Source organism: Puma concolor, chromosome A1 (genome assembly GCF_028749965.1).
Source record: "Puma concolor isolate L17-30 chromosome A1, mPumCon1.1.hap2, whole genome shotgun sequence".
Classification (NCBI taxonomy): Eukaryota; Metazoa; Chordata; class Mammalia; order Carnivora; family Felidae; genus Puma; species Puma concolor.
Genome location: NC_141667.1, coordinates 15,609,507 through 15,621,698, shown reverse-complemented (window position 1 = coordinate 15,621,698; position 12,192 = coordinate 15,609,507). Strand labels below are relative to the sequence as shown.

The 12,192-nt window shown below is 38.2% G+C and overlaps 1 pseudogene; it reads right to left on the bottom strand.

Moving 5' to 3' along the window:
• Nucleotides 1–3,997: 3,997 nt before the first annotated feature.
• On the bottom strand, nt 3,998–11,770 carry LOC112860422 (keratin, type II cytoskeletal 8-like; annotated as a pseudogene).
• Nucleotides 11,771–12,192: the final 422 nt, after the last annotated feature.

Below are 12,192 nucleotides of genomic sequence, written 5' to 3'. Positions count from 1 at the left end.
GATTTTCTGTTTTAGTTAGAAATTTCATGCTATTTCACATTCTAGAACTTGTTTTACTTAAATACTACTTCCAATTCACCCATCAATTTCTATGACCTAGATTTTAAAAGTCGTGATTTATTGATTGATTGTTTTACATACGAAGATCTTTTCACTACAACTCAAGACTCACTTGTCCAGCACTAGGATTAATCTTGAATCAATCCTGAGGAATACTGAAAGGATTATGCTTATAATTTTAGCATGCCTTGATTTAAATTTATGATTTCAAAAATGTATCAGTATATCCAATGTTATATTAGCACTCTGTATCTGTTTTCTTACCAAAGTTTTGCTTGATTTTCTAATTCATTCGGCTTATGTGGAAATTGAAGTCATCTCTTTAATCCAATCTTTCCTGGTGTCCTGTCCACCTTTACCAAGCCATTTACTTTATTTTTTTTAATGTTTTATTTTTGAGAGAGAGAGAAAGAGAGACAAACAGAATACAAGCAGGGAAGGGGCAGAGAGAGAGGAGACGCAGAATCCAAAGCAGGCTCTAGGCTCTGAGCTGTCAGCAGAGAGCCCGACACAGGGCTCGAACTCGTGTACTGTGAGATCATGACCTGAGCCAAAGTTGGATGCTTAACCAACTGAGCCACCCAAGCACCCCATCAGGCTATTCACTCTAAATTAGATTGTTTCCCATACTCCCCACCAGACATTAGATGGTTTGTTCAAAGCATAATCCCAAGAGTTTCCCTGTTTAGAATACTTTGTCCTATCCAGAAATGAGTTGTTGTCTTGTATTCATTGAGCCCTTAAAGATTTGCCCCCAAAGTAGATTAGTGTTGTTAGCCCCAGCCCTGGCCTATTCTCATTGCTTTCCCATTGAGCCATGCCACTGAGGTTAGCACAAGCCCAAAGAATTAAGACACTGTCACCAACTTGTTTTTTTCCCTATGGGGAGAATGAGCAAATATGGAATGCATTCTAATCATATATATTACTACTTTCAAACAAGAGACAGTGTTTTCATGTAAGATAGGCAAATAATATTCACAAGTTTAGGGAAGCCTGATATTTCATCTCAAAACTCTAGTTAAGGGGCCATGGAATTTATCAAGTTACAGGACCCACCCTGATCATCATTTGTCATTGTTTTTGTTTTTGTTTCTTTTCCACTTTTGAGGACAAAAGAATCAGTCTCTTTCTTCAAAAAATAAAACTTCAATGGTAATGATCTAGCCCAACTTCTTCTTAGCTTTTCTATAAAATATGCACATTTGTTCATGGCACTCCCGCTTCTGTAGAATCTCTGTATCTATTACACAGGAAATTTGGAAATGCTCTCACCACCAAATGGTTGCACAATTTAGTCACTTTTAAAATTCTGAGCCAAACTTAATGATTTTTCAGAGAGAAGATAGCATCGCCAGAGGCTTACTTAGTACTGTCAGGCCAGAGTTGTGTGTTTTTACACTAATGACTAAAAATCAGGGACCCTGTATTTTCGACACTGAGCGATGAGTACTAGGAATAAAAACACTCTTACCCATGAAGGCAGGTGTGCGACAAGTAATGGATGACAATATTTCAAGACGGAGCAAATACCATGGAGAGGAGATTGATAGATACAAAACCTGTAACAGGCAGATCCTTTATATAGTTTATGTATTGAACATTCCATGGTATTTTTGTAGTATGGATTGTTACAATCATCGTGTTAGTCTGCTGCTATTATGGAAAACTTTTATAATTAATGATCAGAAACTATCCTAATAAATATAAGAGTAGAGAAGGATATTTAATTCAAGGTTGTTAAATACATTATAGCACAGTAAACACTGGAATGGCCACAGACCTGAAAACGATGTTGTGTCATGACAATAATTTGTTCTGGGTGTTCCATCATAAACATGGTCCTTTATAAGGAGTGCACTTTGTGATAGCTATGCTTTGCACAGTATACTCTTAGTAACAAAATTAATGCTTACTTTGATATATTAATTCTTAAAATATTTGAGGACCCAGGAGTGTGCAAAACAAATTGGAAGACTGAAATAAATAATATGTTAGTCAAGCTAGACCAGGTAATATTTCAAAAGCAAGTATCAGTGGCTTAATTCAGCAGAGGTGTAGTTTTTACTTTTGGCAAGCATAGTCTGAGTTTGGTAACTTACGGCAACTTTTCTCCCGTAATTCAGATGCTTCTGTCATATTGCCCCTCCTCGAAATACGGACTCTTGGACACCACAGGAGCCTAAGAGAGAACTTAGCTCACACTTTTTCTTAAGTGAATCATCCTAAAAATGACACAGGTTACTTTTGCTTACAGCCCATTGGTAAGTACTGGGCAGGTGCCTCACTAACTACTAGGGACCAAGAAATGTGGGTCGCACAGGTGCACAGAAAACTGAGGGCTAGAAATATAGGTGATAGTACTAAACAGAAATCTGAGATGGTTTTTTAAGTGAGGTCCTGTTGGTAATGTGATATCAATTCTATATTGTTATTCTGGCTATCATGATTTTACATTTTCTTTTGTATTATAATACATTCTCCAGGAAATTCTTCCAAGGACTCAAGTATTCCCTGATTGAGATATATATTAAATTCTAAGCCACACAGTTTAGAGAAATTAAGTTATTTATGTAAGAAATCATAAGATTACATACAGTAATACTAAATACTATCTAGATGTCAAGGCATCTTCTCTTTAACTTCTAAAAAACCCGGGGTGCCTGGGTGTCTCAGTTGGTTAAGCGGCCGACTTCGGCTCAGGTCACGATCTCACGGTCCCTGAGTTCGAGCCCCGCGTCGGGCTCTGTGCTGACAGCTCAGAGCCTGGAGCCTGTTTCAGATTCTGTGTCTCCCTCTCTCTGACCCTCCTCCATTCATGCTCTGTCTCTCTCTGTCTCAAAAATAAATAAACATTGAAAAAATTAAAAAAAAATCCCATATTTTTACACTGTACTTCCCACCCATATATTACACAGAGATGGGACAGAATTAGGTATATAATAAAGAGGCAGTGATGAACCAGATTTAAAACCAGTCCGAGGCAACTGTTATTTCTCTCTGTAGTACAGTTTCCTCTCCTCACCTCTACCACAAAAACAAAGCCTGTTAAAAATCATCAATTCTGAAATTCTCAGTTTCAAGAATTAACTATGGACTGCATTGAGAAATCTACATTCCATTCCTAGCTAAATTTCTGCTTTCCTGATCGGCATCACGGGCCAGTCATTCTTTCTGATCAGAAACTATCCTAATAGTTCTCTCTGAACCTAAAATAGAAAGAGATTTAACATTTTTAATATCATCAAAAAACATATAACTTTCATTCTTCTTAAACTGAATACTTTCATAGTTTTCCATATAAAGAATCTTCAAGGTTACATTGCATAAGGTTCTTCAGGGGGGGAAATAATCTATTATATACATTTTTATAGTTTATGTTGCTCTTATCTTTTTCATGACTATAATATTAGAGTTAAATTTATGTAATTAATCCAACCACATAGGTTTTTTTTCTATTTAATTATGCCATGAAACATTTTAGGTTTAAGAGTATTGTTATGATTTAAAAACCGATTAAGAACTTTACTTTTCAAAAATCATTAAATATTGATTCAGAAATATCTCTACATCTAAGGAAATTTTGCTTTTCAAATTGATACATAATCAAATTTTGCCATAAAAAGCATACTATGACACATCGAGTCATGCCCTAGCTTCCATTTGGAAGGTAAACTTGGAGGGAAAAATTGGAGGTTGATGTTGGCAGAAGCATCTTAGGCTTTAATTGGAAAAAGACATTTGAATTGGCTTTTAGTTGGGGGCATTGGCAAGAGGGGTACCCAGGGCAATAGACTCCCCACAAGTGGAGGCTGAGGGCTGAGGCTGAGCCCCAGGTGGGCCTCCTTTTCCCAACGCACCCCTGCATACCTCCTTCCCCCCAAAGCTCTATGGCACGTCCAGGAACAGGGAGGATGGGAGGGACCACAGTGACTATTCACCTGGACAGAATATCAGATGACTCGGATACCGGCTTCCCATCGTGGGTGTCTATCTTCTTCACAGCCACAGCCTGGAAGGAGCTGTCATAGCTGAAGGAACTGGAGACCCTGCCAGGGCCGGTCTGGAAGGAGCTCAGTCTATAGGTGAGTCCAGGGCTCATGAGGCCCCGGTAGGCTGAGCCCAGCCCACCTCGGTAGCCACTAGTCTGGTCATAGTATGAACCCTCATGTTCTTCCAGACTCCAGCAGGGTCTCTTCGCCAGCCAGCAGCTTGCAACAGGTGACGATCTTGATGTTCAGGGCCAGCTTGATGTTCATGAACTCCTGGCACTGGCACGGCTGCCCGGCCAGGTCCTGCTTGGCTCAAGGCAGGGTGGACTCCAATTTGGCCAGCTTGGCATCGGCATCCTTGAACCTATGGTGCTCCGCATGCCTCCGGGGATGCCCTATGGTGATGACTGCCTCCGGGGAAGCCCTCTGGTCCTTGAGGCCCTCCACGTCAGCCTGGAGTTGACGGATATTTTCGTTCATCTCGGAATTCTCTGTCCTCGTGCAGTGAAGGTCATGTCCGTTTGTCCCAGCCACCGTCTGCAGCTCCCCACTCTTGACCTGGGGCATGGTCTCAGCTTCAGCTGCAATTGTTTTTATGATATTTCAGTATGCTGGGTTATTTCAATACAATTATTTTAAGAATCAGAATATTTATCACAAATATCAATGAGCAAATATTAAAGAAAAAGAAAAAAAACTTCTCCAAAGCTGAAAAAAAAAGTTCATCCCCACCTTGCACCAGTTCTAACAGTAGATTGGTGTTATTAAACCAGTAATGATGGATATTTAATAGGCCTGAGCCAAAATGTACTGCATTTAGAATATATTGTTGGATTTGGTTGCCAGGAGTTTTAGAGTTTATTTTCACATTTGTTCATGAGTGTTATTATACTGTAATTATCTTATTTCAAACTGTCTTTTTAGTTTCTGGCGTAAACGCTTTTGCTAGCTTTATAAAGTGACAGGAGCATGATTTCTCTTTTTCAGCTATCCAGAAGGACTTGTAAAATATTGGAATTACTTTTACCTTAAATGATTGATAAAACTCAGTGATGAGGTCATCTAAGCTGTATGTGTGTGTTTGATTACTGCTACAATTTCTTTAATTGCCATAGGCTTATCATATTCAGGTTTTTTATTTCTTTTTTTATGTGTTTCTGAAGGTGTTTTTTAAGTAGATATATGTCTGTTATATCTACATGTTCAAATGCTGGCATAATTTGTTTCTATTCTTTTTTTTTTTTTATTTCTGACTTACTTGTTCCTCTTCTCTGTCTCTGTCTCTCTCTTTGTCTCTCTGTCTCTTATCTCATAAGAAGTACTATTATCTTATAAATTCACCTGAATTTCCTATGTTGAAAAGATATATAAGGATGATATTAGCCAACATGTTTTCATTTTGTAGGAAGTTGTGAGAAAATGGGATAAAGAATAAAATAAAATTTGAGAATAAAAGGTAGATGAAAAACTCATATAAATTGTTAATCCTATAAATAGACAAATAGATGATAGATTAGATAGATAAATATATAAATAAAATTTTAAGTGTAACAAACTTGATGTTAGAGTAATGTAGTTATAAGCTACTTTAAATCAGAATTTTTTGACAATTAGCTTTACTTACTAAGATGATTACGTACATTTATGTGGAACTCACTCCTGTATCATAAAAACTTTAGCAAAGATAAATACATTTTTAAATAAATTCTATTATTAATCTTTGAAGTTTATCTTTCCATATATTAAGTTGGAGATACTTTCATTTAGGTAAAAATAGATATTTACACCAGCTTCTCAGTAGGAATAGACCTAGGGCTAGAATAAGGACTCCGTGTTACCTGATGATCAGGAATGTGCTAGAATTCCACTGGGTCATGAAGATCATTTTAACTCTTCTGGGGATTGGCTTCGTTTTCTTTTAACTTCTTTATTTTTATGACTAGCATAAATCAGGTGGGGTAGAGGGTGAAAAACATGACTTTCTGTTTAGCATCAGTTAATCATTCAAAATCATTTTGTTCCATTTTCTTCAGGCAATGAGAAGCCTGAAACAAATGTAATGTTTTCCACCAAGCTACATTTATTGAGTAGTTGAAATGATTGACAGCTCAAAAAAAAACTCCTTTCAAAAATAGTAATTAACAGCAGCAACCCTTCCAAACAGACTATCTTCTGTCAACAAGCATCACAAAAAGGCATCCCAAACTTGAAATGATGGTGGCAGGTAAGCAAGATATGTAAGCCAGAGCAAGCAAGGCACTTTAGCTCTCAAATTTTAGTGAGGGAGAAAACACATTTTGAGATTTCCTTGAGAAATAGCAAAGCCTTAAAAGAAAATGTTATTAAAAGAAAATTTAGAGATGATTCTCAATATATATGAGATGGCTTTGCTCAAAATACTGTATTCTATCTTATCGAATTATTTCAAAAGAAATAATGAAAAAAGTTTCCTTTTGTCTGAAGACTTTGTCCCCATGTTATTGGCTTTCCTTATTCTTACCCTTCTTTTTCTTTGGGATTGGCCAATATGTCTGTTGCCTGCAAGGGTCTATTTTACTAAGGTTTTCATCATTTTGTTTTTCAATATACTGTCGTATGGATAAAACTGTCTTATTTCCATGTGGCCCTTACAATCATTAGAATTTAGGAAACAAATTTATTTTGTGTGTGTGTGTGTGTTAAAAAAAGTGCTTTCTCTTTCTATTAGGACAACTTGTTACTGAACTGAATGCTTACCCTTTGAAAATACAAGTTAAACTGGTCTTTATTTACAAGGCTGTTTAAATGATGCATGGTATTACATATTGGAGTTTGTGGTGAGAATTAATTGCATGCTTCTAAATATGTGATTGCTTTATCGTTTTCACTCCTGTAAAAATGAGATGTTGATTTTTACCAAATTTCCCTTGACATTAAATCTTTAGCATAAATGAATATAATTGCTTCTCATCTAATAGAGCTAACTCTATAATACCCAAGATACCCTTTGGTGTTAAAATAATGCGATCTAGTGAACTTGGCCTAACACCTCTTTTCTTCAGTAAACTATGACAAATTTAAGTTTTGGTGTAAGTAGGCTGTTTCAATTTCTTTCTCTTCTTTCAGTATTTTGCTGTAGTTGCTGAATAGTTTCTTAGCAAGGGAAGAAAAAGGATTAACTTGACTAAAACCCAGTTAAAATGCAAATGAAATGAATTTCTGGGCAATAAAGCATGCATTAAGCTGGAACTCTAATGAACATAATAGTAAAAAGTCCCTGGAATATTTTATGCACCTCTATCTATTTCATCTTTATGCTCATCTAGATGTAAGTCTTCCGATAATTTTAGAGGTTTTGCATTTCTGCTTGCCACAAACATGATTAACAGCTTTATTGCTCTGTTTTCTCCAGAGAGGGCTTCAAACCTACTTAATTTCACTCTCTTGAAACCAAATCACGAAGCCCAAAAAGATTTTTATCTGATATCTAAGATTTATGCTTATTTCATAGGGATTACTGAAGTTCAATATTCATGGCCGCATGTAATATAAAATGGCTAAGTACAGTTAGGAGGCTTTGGTATTTGTTTTGCGATGAAATATTTAAAACAAAACAGATTCAATGTTTGTGTTATGGCGGTGTGTTAATTATTAGGTTAGAGATAAGAGGGAATGGTTTCTTCACAGAAATAGAGATACAAGTTTCTCTTATCAGCCTGAAGATAGAGGATAGCCTATCCAGGAGGACTGGAGAGGAGGGTCATTTTGGTGATGGATTTTGCTGAGTCAGGTATCCCTTTTGTTGAGCTAAGCCAGTGTTTAAGCCAATGTAACTGGGTCATTTCTTTTACCTTGTTAGACCTATTCACATTTTGCTCAACAGCATTTTAAAAATTCAGAGGGTTTTAATATATTATCCTGTAAAATAATTGTATAATCTATTATTATAATAGATCATAAAAGAGTATGGTCATTATAGAGTAAGTACTATTCCAGAATCATAAAATGTTAATAAGTGTTCAAGGTCAAGAAAATATAGGGTAGGTTGAGAGTTAAGTCTATAGAAGCTGGTACATTATGAGTTGAAATAGCTGCAAAAGATTCATGAAGTCTATTCTATGCCAAGAACAGTATCCCTGAAACTAATTTAAATGATTAGTTTTACTTTTTTCATGTTCATCCGTTAGAAAGCATATGGTATAGCCTCAATGATTATAGCAATAAAAAAGGACCATTTGCTAGTCATGGCAATGTTGTGACTATGAGATGTAAAGTCAAATATAACAAAAGAAAAGCAGTCTTAAAAACTAAAAGCCATGGAAATGTATTATTTAGTGCACAATATGCTTTTGATATTGGAAGAAGATATTTTGGCCTCAACTATATGTTTGTACATATATACATACATTCACGTACACACACACACACACACACTCACACACACATACATGTGTATAATTAGGAGGGGCAAATGAGTTATTGAGTAGGTGGCCCTATCTACTTATCCTAGTTGATAGAGTATCTTTGGACTCTTTTTTTTTTCCCTAAAAGCCAGAATATTAACTTTGCCAACTACTCTGTGAATGAAAGATCCTTCATCAAGTATATGCTCTGTCCTCCAGGAAATACAAAGTGCAGTGCTGCCTGGTGACTCAGAAAGCACTTTAAATAGCTGAGGAAATGTAACGCTTTTACTGTCCTATTTAAATTATTCTTTCTACAGTTAAAATTGAGCTGTTATTCTATCATAAAATATGTACCTATATACTCATTTACATTCATAGAGTCGTGGAGTTCTTAATCTTAGCTTCCCTGAAACAATTAATTCCATTCCAGTCATGCTCTGGGTATCGCTCCTTCCTGCCGTCCCTATCTGGCTCCACCTCTGCATTCTTTTCGAGTTCTTTCCTATTATTAAAGAGAATAGACATAACATGAATATGCACTTACTGTGCTTATCTGAGGCAACAGTGCTTTGTCTCCATGAAGTGTTTCTTTTCCTAATTTGTAATGCAGTGTTTCTCCATTATGGTAATCCACTATTTCAGTCATTAGTGGCGGTGGTTGACAGTCTACATTCTTGGAGAACTGTGTAGATGGATTATTGGCTCTGACCCAAGAAGGTTAAGTCACTTGACTAAACACCACCATTATCATTTGGCTGTCCAACACGTTGCCCTCTCACATCCATGCATGTATACCATTACCCCCGATTTGTTACAAAACTTTTACCCTTCATTCAGGAAGATACTCTTCTAGTAAACTTTCAATCAAGGTGTCAGCAACATGGCTGCTATCACGTTCCTCTGTGATCAATCAGGGATGAGCACATGATCGGGCAACCTGAACAAACCCATCCTGGCAACTATTCTACTACAAAGAGAAGGGATAATTTTATTTTTGTTTTGATGTAATTTATTGGTATAATTCTACATCAGAGTAAGAGGTCTTTGTTTTCATACTTTTGTTTGTTTTTTTGTTTTTGTTTTTGTTTTCTTTTTTGAAAAATACCATAAAACACACTGCTGGTTTGTAAGCTCCTAGGAAATTTCCCAGGCATAATGTGAAACAGGCACTGTATTCAGAGGGCACAGAGAGACTGAAGAAAGAGGTAGGCTCCTACATGTGGGTAGGTAGCAGGTTTAGCCAGCAAGGCAACTTACATGTGTGACTTGTCTTGGGTGGCAGCAAGATGGGTGGATTTCTGCACCTGCCTTCCAAATCTTAGAAGTTTATATAGAAGTCTTAACTGGATTCAGTCACATATACTGTTCATATGGCCTTCCGGTCACATTACTATCTCAAGGCCATGTCTGTGGAGCACTTTTCTGGGGGCAAGGAAGGCAAGCATAAGTCACATTCCAAGGATGAGGACAGGGGTGGGTGGTCCCCCGTTGCTCTAGGCCAGCTCCAGGGTCAAATGGCTGCCATTTCCCCTTAATCTTCTTCAACAATCCACCTTCCCACTCCCTTGTGACTGGCTCTTAAAATTCCACCAGCTCCCTTTTCTAAAATGCACGCTGAGTGGTCAGCAAGGGGTTTCGTTAGTGTGGAGGTAGCTATCTGGCTGCATTGGAGGCAGATGCTACAGCAGTTATACAGGCATATGCAAAAGAAAACACAGATTAAGACAATGATTTCCAAAAGTAGTGACAGCGTCTTCAGCCAAGATCCAGCATCTGAACCACTGATTTATTCTAGTTCCCTGGGCTGGGGGTGGCATCAGTCATGGCCTTCACCTGTGTCTTTATGTGTTTTAATAAAGATAATACATTAACAGGCTCATCATGTATAAACACACAACACTCTGTTAGGATGATGGCATGGGTGTCTTTTTGTGAGCCCATCCCGTTTTGGGGGACAGCTTTTCTCATTAGAAACATTTCAGTGTTCAACAAGGACAGACTTTGTTGGCTATTACTCAAGGCTTGATGAGTAAATTTGGTAAGGATTCCTGTCTGTGCTCTATCATCCTCTAAACAAATGGAGGAAACAAAGATGATGGCCAGATGATCATACCAGTGAAACACAGAATGTGCCTACCTGGCTCTAAGGAGAAAGTTTGGCAGCTGTTCTTACTATGGGGCAAATTCACCTTTGTGCCTAGGAAAAAAACCAGGGTGTGATGGACCAGCTGCCCAGGTGAAAGCCACATTTTGTGCCGCATAATAACTGGATTCCATTTAGTGCTACCTAATAAATACCTAGGCAGTGTAACCAGTCAGTGCCAAATCAGTCGCTCTCCCTTAATGTGACAGAATGATGCACAGTTTCAGTGGTACCTGGTATCCTGTCCCATGTTTCTGGTACAATTGGGCTGAATCTGTTGAGAGGGATTTTTCTGTTCCCAACATAGGAATACCCAGGTGCCCAAATATCCATGACATGGAATCAGCCATTCCCAAACATGAGTATAGCCAGTCACGGCTCCAAGTGTATTTCCAGCACCTTTTTGACCAGCAGTTTGGTGGACCATCTTTATAGTTTGTCTGGCAGAAAAACAACACTCATGCCCAGTATTATTAATACTATGTCCTACAGGCTATGTTTCTAGATCATTATTGGTAATATCAGATGAACTAAGAGTACTAGTCCTGGTTTATTCTTTAATGTACTGCTTAAGGGCCTTCCGGTCCCTTAACTAGAGAGGCGATGCCCACCATGGCAATCCTGAGGAGCTGTAGAGAAGCAACAGTTGCCCACATACCCAGCAGGTCGATAGATCTCTTTATTGGGCATATGAATGGACCCACTGTGAAAAGGTATTTCCATCAGGCGGTGGGACATCACAGGAACAGCCAAAGTCTAAGGCCAGAAAGACACATTTGATTGAATCTTATATGGGAAACTCTTCCCCTTCTATAAGAATTACATTCATGGCCTGATTTTTAGAGATAATGTGGCTGGCTGCAGCTTTAGGAATTTGACCCAGTTGTTCATACCAACAATGTTGGCCGGCGGGAGGCAGCACTGTCAGGCATGAAGAGATGGACTGGGGGCAGGATATGCCAGACCAGTACCCCACCTTCTCCTCTCTTTTGATGGTGCATATTTTATTTCAAGTATAGTGTGTTTCAACAGGTCTGGCTTGCAGCAGGATAAAAACATGTCAGTGGGGACTGAGTAGTTCTCTCCGGGGGTTGAGAGTAACTCACCCAACCAGGCGGGACATCCCATTGCAAATGCCAGTCGACAATTCCTTTTCCAGGTGTGATGAGATTTGGTGCTCTCCGCAGCATAGCAGTGTGGATTCATGGTGAGGATTGAGACGGTGGCTGTTCCCTGTGTCTCCCATACCTTTATGATGCTATGTGCTTCAAAGGGTCCCCAGTTTGGCATAGGGGGCAAACAGGCCCTACTAGTTCATCATTCAAAGGTAGTAAAGCCTAGGACAGTACTTTTGTCCACCTGGCCAAGGTGGCTTTACCAGTTAACGATTTAATTTCCTTCTTTAATATTCCATTCTTCCTTTCTACCAGCCCTGCTGCTTGTGGGTTATACGAGAGATAGAACTGCCTCTATGGCATGCTGTTTTACCTAGTCTTGACCTTTGAAATGTGATTCCTAATCACTATTTATTTTACGAAGGTTATCCATATACAGTACTCAGTTTCTTTAATCTCCTAATGGTAGCAGGTAGTTTGCATAGTGGCAGGGGAAA